This window comes from Kogia breviceps, chromosome 4, assembly GCF_026419965.1.
Source record: "Kogia breviceps isolate mKogBre1 chromosome 4, mKogBre1 haplotype 1, whole genome shotgun sequence".
Lineage (NCBI taxonomy): Eukaryota > Metazoa > Chordata > Mammalia > Artiodactyla > Physeteridae > Kogia > Kogia breviceps.
This window is the reverse complement of record NC_081313.1, coordinates 48,721,409-48,735,581: the sequence shown is the minus strand read 5'-3', so window position 1 is coordinate 48,735,581 and position 14,173 is coordinate 48,721,409.

Sequence of the window (14,173 nt, the reverse complement as noted above, 5' to 3'; positions counted from 1 at the left end):
CCCATTTGTTTATTTCTGTTTTTATTTCCATTTCTCTAGGAGGTGGCTCAGAAGGATCTTGCTGTGATTTATGTCATAGAGTGTTGTTCCTATGTTTCCCTCTTAAGAGTTTTATAGTATCTGGCCTTACATTTAGGTCTTTAATCCATTTTGAGTTTTTTTTGTGTATGGTGTTAGGGAGTGTTCTAATTTGATTCTTTTACATGTAGTTATCCAGTTTTCCAGGCACCACTTATCTCCATTGTATATTTTTGCCTCCTTTATCAAACATAAGTTGACCATATGTGCATGGTTTATCTCTGGGCTTTCTATCCTGTTCCATTGATCTATATTTCTGTTTCTGTGCCACTACCATACTGTCTTGATTACTGTAGCTTTGTAGTATAGTCTGATGTCCAGGAGCCTGATTCCTCCAGCTCTGTTTTTCTTTCTCAAGATTGCTTTGGCTATTCGGGATCTTTTGTGTGTCCATAGAAATTGTGAAAATTTTGTTCTAGCTCTGTGAAAAATGCCATTGGTAGTTTGATAGGGATTGCATTGAATCTGTAGATTGCTTTGGGTAGTAGAGTCATTTTCACAATGTTGATTCTTCCAATCCAAGAACATGGTATATCTCTCCATCTGTTTGTATCACCTTTAATTTCTTTCATCAGTGTCTTATAGTTTTCTGCATACAGGTCTTTTGTCTCCTTAGGTAGGTTTATTCCTAGATATTTTATTCTTTTTGTTGCAGTGGTAAATGGGAGTGTTTCCTTAATTTCTCTTTCAGATTTTTCATCATAGTGTATAGGAATGCAAGAGATTTCTGTGCATTAATTTTGTATCCTGCTACTTTACCAAATTCATTGATTAGCTCTAGTAGTTTTCTGGTAGCATCTTTAAGATTTTCTATGTATAGTATGTCATCTGCAAACAGTGACAGCTTTACTTCTTTTCCAATTTGGAATCCTTTCATTTTTTGTTCTTCTCTGATTGCTGTGGCTAAAATATCCAAAACTATGTTGAATAATAGTGGTGAGAGTAGACAGCCTTGTCTTGTTTCTGATCTTGGAGGAAATGGTTTCAGTTTTTCACCATTGAGAATGATGTTCGCTGTGGGTTTGTCATATATGGCCTTTATTATGTTGAGGTAAGTTCCCTCTATGCCTACTTTCTGCAAGGTTTTTATCATAAATGGGTGTTGAATTTTGTTGAAAACTTTTTCTGCATCTATTGAGATGATCATATTGTTTTTCTCCTTCAATTGGTTAATATGGTTTATCACATTGATTGATTTGTGTATACTGAAGAATCCTTGCATCCCTGGGATAAATCCTACTTGATCATGGTGTATGATCCTTTTAATGTGCTGTTGGATTCTTTTTGCTAGTATTTTGTTGAGGATTTTTGCATCTATGTTCATCAGTGATATTGGTCTGTAGTTTTCTTTCTTTGTGACATCTTTGTCTGGTTTTGGTATCAGGGTGATGGTGGCCTTGTAGAATGAGTTTGGGGGTGTTCCTCCCTCAGCTATATTTTGGAAGAGTTTGAGAAGGATAGATGTTAGCTCTTCTCTAAATGTTTGATAGAATTCACCTGTGAAGCCATCTGGTCCTGGGTTTTTGTTTGTTGGAAGATTTTTAATCACAGTCTCAATTTCAGTCAGTGCTTGTTATTGGTCTGTTTATATTTTCTCTTTCTTCCTAGTTCAGTCTCAGAAGGTTGTGCGTTTCTAAGAATTTGTCCATTTCTTCCAGGTTGTCCATTTTATTGGCATATAGTTGCTTGTAGTAATCTCTCATGATCCTTTGTATTTCTGCAGTGTCAATTCTTACTTCTCCTTTTTCATTTCTAATTCTATTGAATTGAGTCCTCTCCCTTTTTTTCTTGATGAGTCTGGCTAATTAATGGTTTATCAATTTTGTTTATCTTCTCAAAGAACCAGCTTTTAGTTTTATTGATCCTTGCTATTGTTTCCTTCATTTCTTTTTCATTTATTTCTGATCTGATCTTTATGATTTCTTTCCTTCTGCTAACTTTGGGGGATTTTTGTTCTTTCTCTAATTGCTTTTGGTGTAAGGCTAGGTTGTTTATTTGAGATATTTCTTGTTTCTTGAGGTAGGATTGTGCTGCTATAAACTTCCTTCTTAGAATGGCTTTTGCTGGATCTTGTCTTTCTGGTTGGTGGGACCACGTCTGGTGGTGTGTTTTGGGGTGTCTGTGACCTTATTATGATTTTAGGCAACCTCTCTGCTAATGGATGGGGTTGTGTTCCTGTCTTGGTAGTTGTTTAGCATTGGGTGTCCAGCACTGTAGCTTCCTGGTCACTGAGTGGAGCTGGATCTTAACGTTGAGGTGGAGATCTCTTGGAGAGCTTTCACCGTTTGATATTATGTGGAGCTGGGAGGTCTCTGGTGGACCAATGTCCTGAACTCGGCTCTCCCACCTCAGAGGCACAGGCCTGACACCTGGCCGGAGCACCAAGACCCTGTCAGCCACACGGCCAGGTATGTGTGGAGTTTCTTGCCTTTTGGGAAGTCTGAGGTCTTCTGCCAGCGTTCAGTAGGTTTTCTGTAGGAGTTGTTCCACGTGTAGATGTATTTCTGGTGTATTTGTGGGGAGGAAGGTGATCTCCACGTCTTACTCCTCCGCCATCTTGAAGGTCTCTCCCTCATAGAGTTTTAAAATGCAGAAGAGTATAAAGTAAAATGAAAGGGAAAACTCCCGGTCCTCCACCAACCCACCCCTCACACACTCCCCCACCCTTGCTTGCCCTCCAAGTTCCCTGGCCTGGGTGGAACCCCTGTTAATACTATATTAGTCCAATAATCCTCAAACTGTGTTGGGCACAAGATTCATATTGGCTGATTGTTTTGCAGAGTCTGGGGTTCAATCACTAGAGATTGTGATTCTGTAGGTTTAGTATACTAGTTCAGTAGTAGATCTTGTGTGATCTAGTAGATCAGTAGATCTAGTATGAAGTCCAGGAATATGTATTTTTAACATGTACTCTAGATGATTTTTATACAAATAATCAGATGATAATGCTTCGAAAAAATTCTTTTAAAATGGCATTAAATATATGTAATAATACCTGCTTAATTTATATTTTAAAGAAATCATGCTGTATATACTATTCTGAAAGTTTCTTTTAAAATATATTTTGGACCTCTTTCCATGCCAGTGTTCATAGATCTATCTCTCTTTTAATAGCTGGTTATTATTTTATTGTATATGTGAATAGTAGAGGAAAGTGTAAGCAAACCGGCATTTAGATAGCTATTTTGGTTGTTTCCATTTTTATCTCTTGCTCTTATCAACAGTATTTAGTACATTCACTTTGTACAGTTGTGTGAGTGTCTCTTTAGGATAACATCCTAGAAGTGGAATTGCTGAGCCAAAGGATAGTCACATTTACAATTTTGGTAAAATTGAGCAATTTTTTTTCTGTTTTGATATTATTTTGATGTTTTTGATGTTACACATCAATTATATTTCACACATTATTTGAACTAAGCATAGTATGTCATCATTTTTATTGTTACTCTATGCCCTGATATACCCTCTCTCATTCCTGTAGATCTCTAACCAAATTCTTGTCCTTGACATACTGCCTTGTTTTGACTTCTAGCTTTTGTACAAAGCCTACCTCAGGAGTTGCTCCAGACCCCTGCTCTAAATTCACAGCCCAATTTTCTGTAATTTCCCAGGGCTAGCTGTTTCCATGCCTCCCTTGCACTCATTGCTATATCATGATTTTGTAAGTCCCCACCCCAGCCCAGGACTCCATAAAACAATTCTACCCACATTCTTCTCACCTACTCTTATACATATGGAACAATAACAAACAATATTAACAATTTGTAGTTATGTGCTAATTGTGTGGTGTAGGCTCTAAGTAGAGAGGTAGGTCAATGAGAACTAGAGCAGTTAGGAAAGATTTTTTTAAATGCTCTTTTTGTTTTTATGTTTTGTTTATGAGCATTGAAGAAGTTCAGTTTGAAAAAGAGAATAGGGATCAAGAGGTGTGATTTCAGGTAGGCCCTGAAAGATGACTGAGATCTAAATAGACAGCTAGCAGAGAAGAAAGCAAACACGGCAAACAAACAAACAAACAAAACAGAAGTAGGGTATTTTTCACATGACCACTTTGATGAAGCCATTTTGATGCCAGGTAGGACAGCCCAGTTAAAATGTAAAAGTCACGATTACCTTTTTAAATCCAAGTAATGTGTGCAACCAGACATCTATAACCTGTATTCTACCTCTAATGTTCACTCTAAATACAGTGGACTTCCATTTTCTACTTTAGTCACTTTTATATTGCTTGACCTTAAGTTAGCACATACTGTTTTTTTTTTCAGACTTTAAAAAAAAATTAAGTTTTGGCTGCATTGAGTCTTCGTTGCTGTGTTCAGGCTTTCTGTAGTTGAGGTGAGCCGGGGTTACTCTTCATTGCGGTGTGCAGGCTTCTCATTGTGGTGGCTTCTGTTCTTGTGGAGCACAGGCTCTAGGTGCACGGGCTTCAGTAGTTGTGGCTTGCGGGCTTTGTTGCTCTGCAACATGTAGGATCTTCCTGGACCAGGGCTCAAACCTGTGTCCCCTGCATTGGCAGGCGGATTCTTAACCACTGTGCCAACAGGGAAGTCCCAATATGTACTGTTTTTATAATCAAGATTTTTTTCGCAAAAATGTAGGATCACAAACATTTACAGGAGGGAGACTGAAGAGACATATCTGATAAGAGATGTACAGCTAGAAAGTAACTAAAAAAATCTTTAGGTGGATATCATTATGGTGGGCTTTGAACGCCATGCAGAGACATTCACCCTTGGTAGGGACATCGGTGGAAACTCCTTTGAGGACAGGTATGACAAAGCAAAAACCAATTTATTTAAAGCTACAATTTACTTTATATTTTATTTTAATAGAATGTCCAAGTCAGTCACTTTAGATTCAGTACTGCAGTGAACATTTGTTGCTTCCTTCTCAATAATCTCTTCTTTCTTCCTAGTAATACCTTAAATTTCTCAATTATATGGTTTGAGTGGGATTGACCTCTCCTCCAACAGTTCCAAGGGTAGGCCCTGATTAGCATAAGCCTGTCAGTGTATTTCATCCCCCTGACTCAATGATTGGTTCATAGATGAAAACATTCCAATAAGGTGCAAAGAGTCTCCTTTCTCAGAATTGGTTTGAGTAATTGGGGAAGCAAACTCTCACTTTTCTGCTAGAAAATGGACCTGAAGAAAGTAGCTCCAAAGTTGTTAGCAACCATCTTTGTGACCAGAAAGTGAGGACCTGGTAAAAATGGAGTCAACGCTGACGAAGCAGAGCCAAACTTTTGAGGGAGAGAAACTGGGTACTTGTTCTGAGCTCTGTAGGACATTGTCAATATCATGTGTCTTGTACAGGAAATGGATGTCAAGTTAGGGTTTGAATTTGTGCTTTGACAGAGTTTATAGCAGAAGCTGAAGTCACTAAGGTACACATTCCCAAAGGGATATAGAATCTTTAGCAGAAGTTAAAATAGTCTCAGTAGATTTATTACAAGTCGGCTTCTAGAAATTATTTTCAGAAATCTCCTATCAGACTTCATCTTACCATTTAAACAAGTACTAGAAGAGGTGGGGCCAAAGATGTAAAGCAGTTTGGGTAATTTTAGTTTATTTTCTAATCTCTTGATGAGAAGTATTTGTGCTACATTAAAAGATGTAAAAAAATGAGAAAATTAAGGTTTCTTTTTGAAATCAACTCACTTGGTTTTACATAAGATCCCAACTACAATCTGAAGATATAAGGTGCTATTTGAAACAAGTCATTGAGTAAACATATGTCCTTATTATTGAACTTGAAGATTTGGGAAATCTTTTTAAAGAAATGATTTTTCTTAGAATGTAGGAGCAGTTTCCTATAGATCATGTTAGTCCTGAAGAAACGATAGCAGGAGTGGCCCCAAGCCTTGTGGTATTTGTAAGAGTTGCTGTTGAAGGGCTAGCCAGCGCCATGGTTAAAAGAGTGATAACTAAGGAAATGAAGACTATCTGAAGAAAAGAAAAGAAAATACAAGTATTGATAAAACATCAGTTGATGTCAGAGAATCCATGAAGGTTTAGTTTATGGTTTTGAAACAGGCATGGCTGTGATTGTGACAAAGGCAGTCAGAGCAGTTCAAAGAGGAACAGTAAGTGGATCCTTCAGGAGTTTTGGGAATGTTTAGGTGGAGTATTGTCATGGTCAGTTGCTGGAACTATGACATAACTATCAGTACCTGTCCAGGAATTAAAAGAACTTCAGAAAGAGACTTTTGAGGAACAACCAGAATGTGTACACATACTGGATATTAGATATATTAAAGAATTGTCATTAATTTTATTGGGTATGAAAATGATATCACTGTTCTGTTTTTTTAAAAAAATCCCATATTTAAAAAATCCCTTATTTGCTAAAGATACACACACACACACACACACACACACACACACACACAATCACATGCACACACACACACACACACACACCCTACAGAGACTTTTATTAAAGTGGAGAGACCATGAATCTTTTAAGATCTTTAATAAAGATAGAATTTTCAGTCCTTGCAGGTTGAAGGTTGGTACAAGAATGTCACATGTCATGGAAAATGGAAGATTTGAAAGTCACAGATGTTTCTTTTTTTGCGGTACGCAGGCCTCTCACTGTTGTGGCCTCTCCCGTGGCGGAGCACAGGCTCCGGACGTGCAGGCTCAGCAGCCATGGCTCACGGGCCCAGCCGCTCCGTGGCATGTGGGATCTTCCCAGACTGGGGCACGAACCCGTGTCCCCTACATCGGCAGGCGGACTCTCAACCACTGCGCCACCAGGGAAGCCCATAGGTGTTCTTTAAATGAGTAGCAGAGACTGCTAGTGATCCTCAGCCTTCCTTGTCTTAGTGTGTCCATACGACAGAGTTCTGGCCAATGGAATGTTAGTAGAATTGATGTGCACTCTTTCAAGCCATCAAACCTTCTACACATTTTTCTCATTTTCTTTCCTCATCTGTCAGCTGAAGGACAGAACTCCTAGAAAAGGGTGGAGCCAAAAGCCGGAAGGAGTCTGGATCCTTGAATGACTGTCCCTCTCCCCACTGAACTGCAATGCACCATGGGATGAGTAAGAAGCAAATTTTTATTGGGTTAAGCCACCAACATTTTGAGATTGTTTATTACAGAAGTTAGTCTGCTATGACCAATACACAAATCACCATCAAAATTTTATTTTATTAAATGATAACTAAAAGTGGTGGTTTGATTATGACCAAGAGAATTCTCACAGGTCACAGGTTTACTGGGAAGCAGACTCTGAAATAGATATTAGCATGTAGGAAATTTACTGGGAAGTGGCTTTGGGATCAATACCTTTGGGAGAGTGAAAGAAACGGGACTGGGTGGAAGGAGATTTGAACTGTGATGCAGTGACAACAAAGGCCACTGCAATTGCATGGATAGCTTTAGAGCTAGGACAATCTTTCAAAGTTTCTGAAGTTGAAATGAGGGAGCAATTGTACGCCTTTACGTGGGCCAATTTTTACCTATGGGTACTCCTGGGGGAGGGGAGTAGATGTTAGATGAGGCAACGCCTGACGAGGACTTCAGCTGTGAGTCCTCAGTAGCCAACACTCCAATAACTGGGGAAATTAATGCCTTGGTTTTAAAGATGGATCTGGGCAGTGCAACACATGCCCACTTCAGGAATATTTCAGAAGCTGGTTTGTGAGTGGCAATATGCATTTTTTTTTAAAAAAATAATTTATTTATTTTTGGCTGTGTTGGGTCTCTGTTGGTGTGCGCGGGCCTTCTCTAGTTGTGGAGAGTGTGGGCTACGCTTCGTTGCGGTGTGCGGGCTTCTCATTGCGGTGGCTTCTCTTGTTGCAGAGCACGGGCTCTAGGCTCATGGGCTTCAGTAGTTGTGGTACGCGGGCTTAGTTGCTCCGCGGCATGTGGGATCTTCCCGGACCACGGCTCGAACCTGTGTCTCCCGCATTGGCAGGCAGATTCTTAACCACAGAGCCACCAGGGAAGCCCCGCAATATGCTTTTAATGAATAGGCCAAGGAGCTATTTATTGTTTATGAAGAAGACTGCCTACTGAGGCCAAGGGATTAGTAAAGTCTGTATTGAATGCCAAGGAGTTTGAGAAAATAATATTAAGACACCAGAAGATGGTAGATGGAGGAAGTAAGAGAATCTTCCTGGAGGTTTTAACCAAGAGAGAGACCAGGCTAAAGATAACTGCATAAACTAAAATACAGCTTCTAATTTTTACCCTCCACTGACTTTCTGATTATCCATTTGATGATAATTATCAAGTCTCATTGAAAACCAGTTGGAGGCTATTAAAATGATCAAAACAGGGGTTCAGTGAGGTATTTAAAACTTCATTTTTAATACATTTTTAAAGAAGGCAATCTTTCTCTTAATGAATCTTTATTATTCATTGCAGAACAATGTCTTGAAAGGGTAGAAAAGTTGCCCAAATATAAACTCCATTTAGAGCGTTAAGTCTAATGTTTTAAAATTACATCCCAGTCTCTACTTGCTTCACAAAGCCAGAATGAGTGACGGGTAGATTGATCGAGGGCAACATTACTCCAGGGTAACAAAAGAACTGCCATGATGGAGTATCTACCTTTTTCCTTAGTTATTAACATACCTACCCCAAACAAAAAGAGAATATAATTAACATCTGTACACTCACCACTACTTATTAATAACTAATAATTAGTTAGTAAATAATAACAATTCGTATTTTATTCATAGTCAAAGATCTTTTTTACTTGCAAATGTTTTAAAATTATGTTCTTTATTTTTTATAAAAATGACTGGTTTGAATTATACTCAATCATAACCCCATTACTACCTTTCTAATCCACACAATGACATTTAGATAACCTTTGCTAACTCTTAAGACAAATGAAAAAGTGGGAACTTGCCCATGAGAGGAAAGCCCCTAAGAGTTCAGAGCTACAGAAATAAATCCTCAGGCCAACTCCATGGGTGCTCAGTTGATCTAGTTCATGTTTCTATTGGAGTGCTGACTTCAAAGTAAACTTCCTGGAACCTCACAAATACTGACCTCTTTCAGAAGCTGGTAATATGAAGCAAAACAAAGTTTCCAAACTCAGTTGCAATGAATTGTACTTGAGAACAGACGGTTCCTGTTAGAAGTAACTATACCCTATCATGTAGCCCAGCAAACTGTCCTGGATTACCACACTTGAGAAATTCAGGTTTGCTTTTTCTAAGTTTGCTATTCTCGGGAAAATCAATCTTTTTCAATGGTCATCTCATTGGAACAGAAATCACAAGGCTTACATATGAAATAAGGCATTATAATCTTTGTAGATGTGTGTGTGTGTGTGTGTTTGTGTGTGTGTGTGTGTGTGAAATTGAGAGAGAGATAGTGTATGTGTGTGTGTATATGAAATGCTAATGAATGTAAACTGTAAAAGGAGTGATTTATAAAAATACATGACCAATTTTTTTCTTGTTGGATTGTATAGAATATATAATATTAGTGAATCTGCTGCCAAGGAATTCTTTTCAAACTATTTCTGGAATTGCGGGTCCTGAAGAGTGAATTCTGCAAAATTCTCCTTGAGAATTATTCACTTATTCACCCATTCAACAAATATTTACTGAATGCCTGCTCTGTGCCAGGCATTATTGTAGGTGCATGGGACACATTATTGTACAAAACCAAGATCTTTGTCCTCATGCTATTGGGATCTTACATCCTACTGTAAAGAAAATTGATAAAAACATAATAAATAACTAAGTGATATAGTATATTAGAGGGTGATAGGTATATGGAAAAAAGAAAAAGTAGAGCAGGATGAAAAGGATCAGAAGTGTTGGTGGGGCAGATAGTCTACAGGATTAAGTAGGAGAGTCAGGGCAAGACTCATTGGGATAGTGGGTTGTGAACAAAGACCAGAAAGACATGAAGAAATTTAGCTCTGTGACTACGTGGGCGAAGAGCCCTGCAGCCTGAGGGAGCAGCCACACGGAGGCCTGTCTGGTTGGTCTGAGGAAGAGCAGGAGTGATCAGAGGAAAAAATCAAGCTGTGGTGCAGCCGTGGCCAATCCCTCAGAGTTGTCTTGAGTTAGGCCCAAATGGTCAGGCCTTAATTCTCCCATGGTGATCTGTCAATGGATGTGGGCCACCCTGGAATGGCTGTGACCTTGAGCAAGGTGGCTCTCTGCAGCTGAGGGGGCTGAGAGCCGAGGGCTATCTACTGCCATCACTCCTAGCAGCATTCATTGAATAAATTGCTGGGAGGTACCTCTCAGTATCAGTCTCCGTGGCCTCCTCATTCCCAAGGTCCCCTGTGTTCCATGATGGCTGATGAGATTCCAGTATTCCAACCAGCTGGAAAAAGGGAGAGAATGAAAAGGAAATATCCCGGTAGTTGCATGTGCTACTTCAGTCTGTTGAGAGAATCTAATCATATTGCCATATCTAGCTTCAAGGAGAGCTAGGTTATGTGGCCTTTATTCTTGGTGGACTAGGACAGCAAACAATCAGGCAAAAAGGATATCAAAGTACAATTAGCAGTCTGCTACTATCATACTCCCCATTTTTGTAGGGAAGAGAATGTGGCTTCACCTCATGGAAGAGTAAATGAAATGCAGTCCTTTTAGCTTATTCGGGATTTCATGATTTGGGGTATTGGGGAATTGAGAAGCAGCAAAGAGACAATATTATCTTGAAGAGCTCATAGAAAAGAAGGTTTTAGGGGAGAAGGGTGATAGCAGCTATACAGATAAAAGATCAGGCCTGTGAAGTCTGGGAATGCATGTGAAAAGATTTGTATCCATAGGCTGGTGGGGCTTGGGATCAGTCAGGAGGTATTAATACAGCATAAATTACTATAGAACTACTTCCTTCTTGACCCCCTCCCTTGGCTTGCCTCTCCTGACTTTTCAGTCTTCTTTACTGGCTCTTCTTCCCATTCTTGACTCTTTAAAGTTGAGATTCTTCCTGGGTTCTGCCCTTTGTCTTCTTCTCTTTTCACAATGAATCATTGTGCATTCTTTTCCTTTATTGGGTCATATAACTCTTTGAGAATATGATGACCTTAAATCCCAGAAAAATGTCCATATAAACATCACCAATTTATTGAATAGAATAACTTAATGGAATACAAACATTACAGATTTTATTTTTCTCCCATCTCTGTCTTCAACTATGTGATATCAACTCTCCCTTACTAGATAGGTCCTTCATGGTGTGTCAGGAAGAGCCCACAGCTTGCTAGGCTCTTTCAATTACTAAACAGCAGTGGACTCCACTTAAAGCTCTAACCACATTTCCACTTTTCCACAAACCGAGGCTTACCCATGGTCTAAGTTCCATCAAAGTCGGTTCTTTGACTCTTCCTCCCCTCTCTCTTCTCATTCACTGGGTGGGAGTTCTCTAGGAGGAAAGGTAGGATTGGCTTGTATAACTGGTCTTCCTCTGGCTCTGTCTAGACCTGTTCTCTGTAGCTGGACTCTGCCAGGTAATGGCTTCTGCCTTGTAAATGGTGAGTAAGATTTTCTCTGGGTACTTCTCAAAGTCATCTTGGCCCCCTCTGATGGTAAGGACCTTTTTCATCCTCTCCTCCTGTTAAGGACTGAATGTTTATGTCCCCCACCCCCAATTTATATGTTGAAATCCTAACCCCCAGTGTGATAGCAATAGGAGGTTGGGCCTTTGAGAAGTGATTAGGTCTTGAAAGTGGAGCAGTCATGAGTGGGATTAGTGCTGTTATAAAAGACAATCCAGAGAGCTCCCTCATCCCTTCCACCATGTGAGGATGTAATGTGAAGATGGTCAGCTATGGACCAGGAAGCAGGTCCTCATCAGACACCAAATCTACCAGTGCCTTGATCTTGGACTTCTCAAGATCTCCCAGCCTCCAGAACTGTGGGAAATTTTTGTTGTTCATAAGCCACCCAGTCCATAGTATTCTGTTACAGCAGTCTGAGCAGAATAGGATGACTCCCAAGACTGTCTCTGAAAGAACATCACCTGTTTTAGCTGGTGGCTGCCTGGACAGCATTATAGTTTCTGTCTTCAAGGCTCCTTCAGTATTACATTTTCTACATGTTAATTGCACATACGTACAACATTTGCATTCTACAGGCAGGCAGATCTCAGAGGAAGAGGAAAGAAGGGTTGAATTGCACATACTTTAATTTCTTCCTCCAAATTCATTGATCAGGTGCCTCTCTCCTCTGTGGAAGGCAGTGAGTGACGAGGAAAAAGGAGGACTGAAGTGTTACTCTAATGGAACTTCCATAGCATGGAAACGTCAAGTGTGGGGAAAAAATGTTCCTGATTAATAGTTTACATGTAACTATCTACCTACTCTACAACTACACTTAAATATGTCACATAGGCATATTGAACTTAAAAATCTATCATACTGAACTCATTATTTTCAAATACATTCCAATCTCATAATCTGTATTTCCAACTGTATTTTTTAAAATCTAACCGTCCACCTAATTACTCAGGGAAAAAAATCTGGGAATCATCTTGGATCCTCCTTGGCCTCCCCACCGTCCCAGTCAATCACCAGATTTTATATTTTAGATTTTACTTCTCTCCAGAATCTCGTCGCTATTTCTATTGCTTTAGTTGAGGCTATTACTACCTCTTATTTGGATTATTACAACAACTTTCTAATAAATCTCTTTATATCCAGATTTACCTTCCTCAAATCCATTTTGCATACTGCATCTAGCATAATCTTTCTAAAATTCAGACCTCATGATGTGATACTCCTGCCTAAAACCTCTAGCAGCTCCCCACTGTACTATGGTGTTGATCACATATGGTCCTTAGAACACGTTTGACTAGAATCACTTGGATGGCATATTAGAAATACAAATCCTTAGGCCTTATTGAAGACTTAAAATCTCTGGGGATGGAACCCTGAAGTCTGCATTTTTAACTTGTATTTTTAGAAAGTGGTTTTTATGCACAGATTTTTTGTGTGAATGCTAATCTGTGAGATAAGTCTAAACTCCTTTTCAGGGTATACAAGGCTCTTGAACATTTGGCTTCTATTGCCTCTTTAATTTTTTTGTCCTACCACTACCTCTGCCATTTGTGTTCTAGAAAACACATGTTTCCTAATAAGCTGATTCATACTTCTTTGTCTTTGAATATGCTGGTTCCTTGGCTTGGAGCATTTTTCTCCCTCACCTCTCTTCCACCTCATGAAAACCATTTTATCCTTCAAAATCTTATTACTTTCTCTCTCTCTCTCTCTCTCTCTCTCTCTCTCTCTCTCTCTCTCTCTCTCTATATATATATATATATATATATATATATATATATATATGTTCTCATAACATGGCATCTGGTTTCCCCCAGAGTGAATGATCTAAAGGAGCTAGACAGATGCTGTAACACTTTCATTTTTTAAATTTATTTTTTATTAAATTTTTTAAATTTTTTATTGAGGTATAATATGTTATAAAGCTGTAATATTTTTTATGACCTAGACATAGAAGTCATACTCTGTTTTTCCTTAATATCCTAATAGTTATTTAGGTCATCCTCATTCAGTGTGGGAGGAGACTACACAAGTGTGTGAATGACAGGAGGTGAAATTCACTGGGGGTAATCTGGGGGGCTGGATCCCAAGGGCATTGTAATTTGCACAGCTTACATTAGGGTCCTAGTCTATATGGCCAGAGTGAAGATGAAATATGAGATCACGTGAGAACATTCAACTCCTTTGAAGGAAGAGAAGAGGCACTATGTGGATGGAGAAGGTGAAGAAGAAATATCTAGAAAAATTGGGGGAAGAATGCTGGGAAAAAGATGTGTCAATTACTAGTCACAGTGTTGAAAACTCCCTTGGACAAGAGAGTTTTTGAACAAGAGAGTTTTTGAATGCACCTCTGTGGTACCACTTGGCATACTACATCCCAATCATGAATTTACAAATATTTCTCTGCTAATAGATTATGAGATCTCTTCCTTCATCTTTGAGTTTACATCACCATGTACGTTGTCTGGCACAAAGTAGACAACCAAATATATGTGAACTGAACTGAACTAAACAGATGAGGACATGAGCAAAGTTCTTAAATAATTAAAGATATGGTTAGGGTAAGCACAAAATCAACATCAAATCTCAAATTAGAAGGCATTTCTTG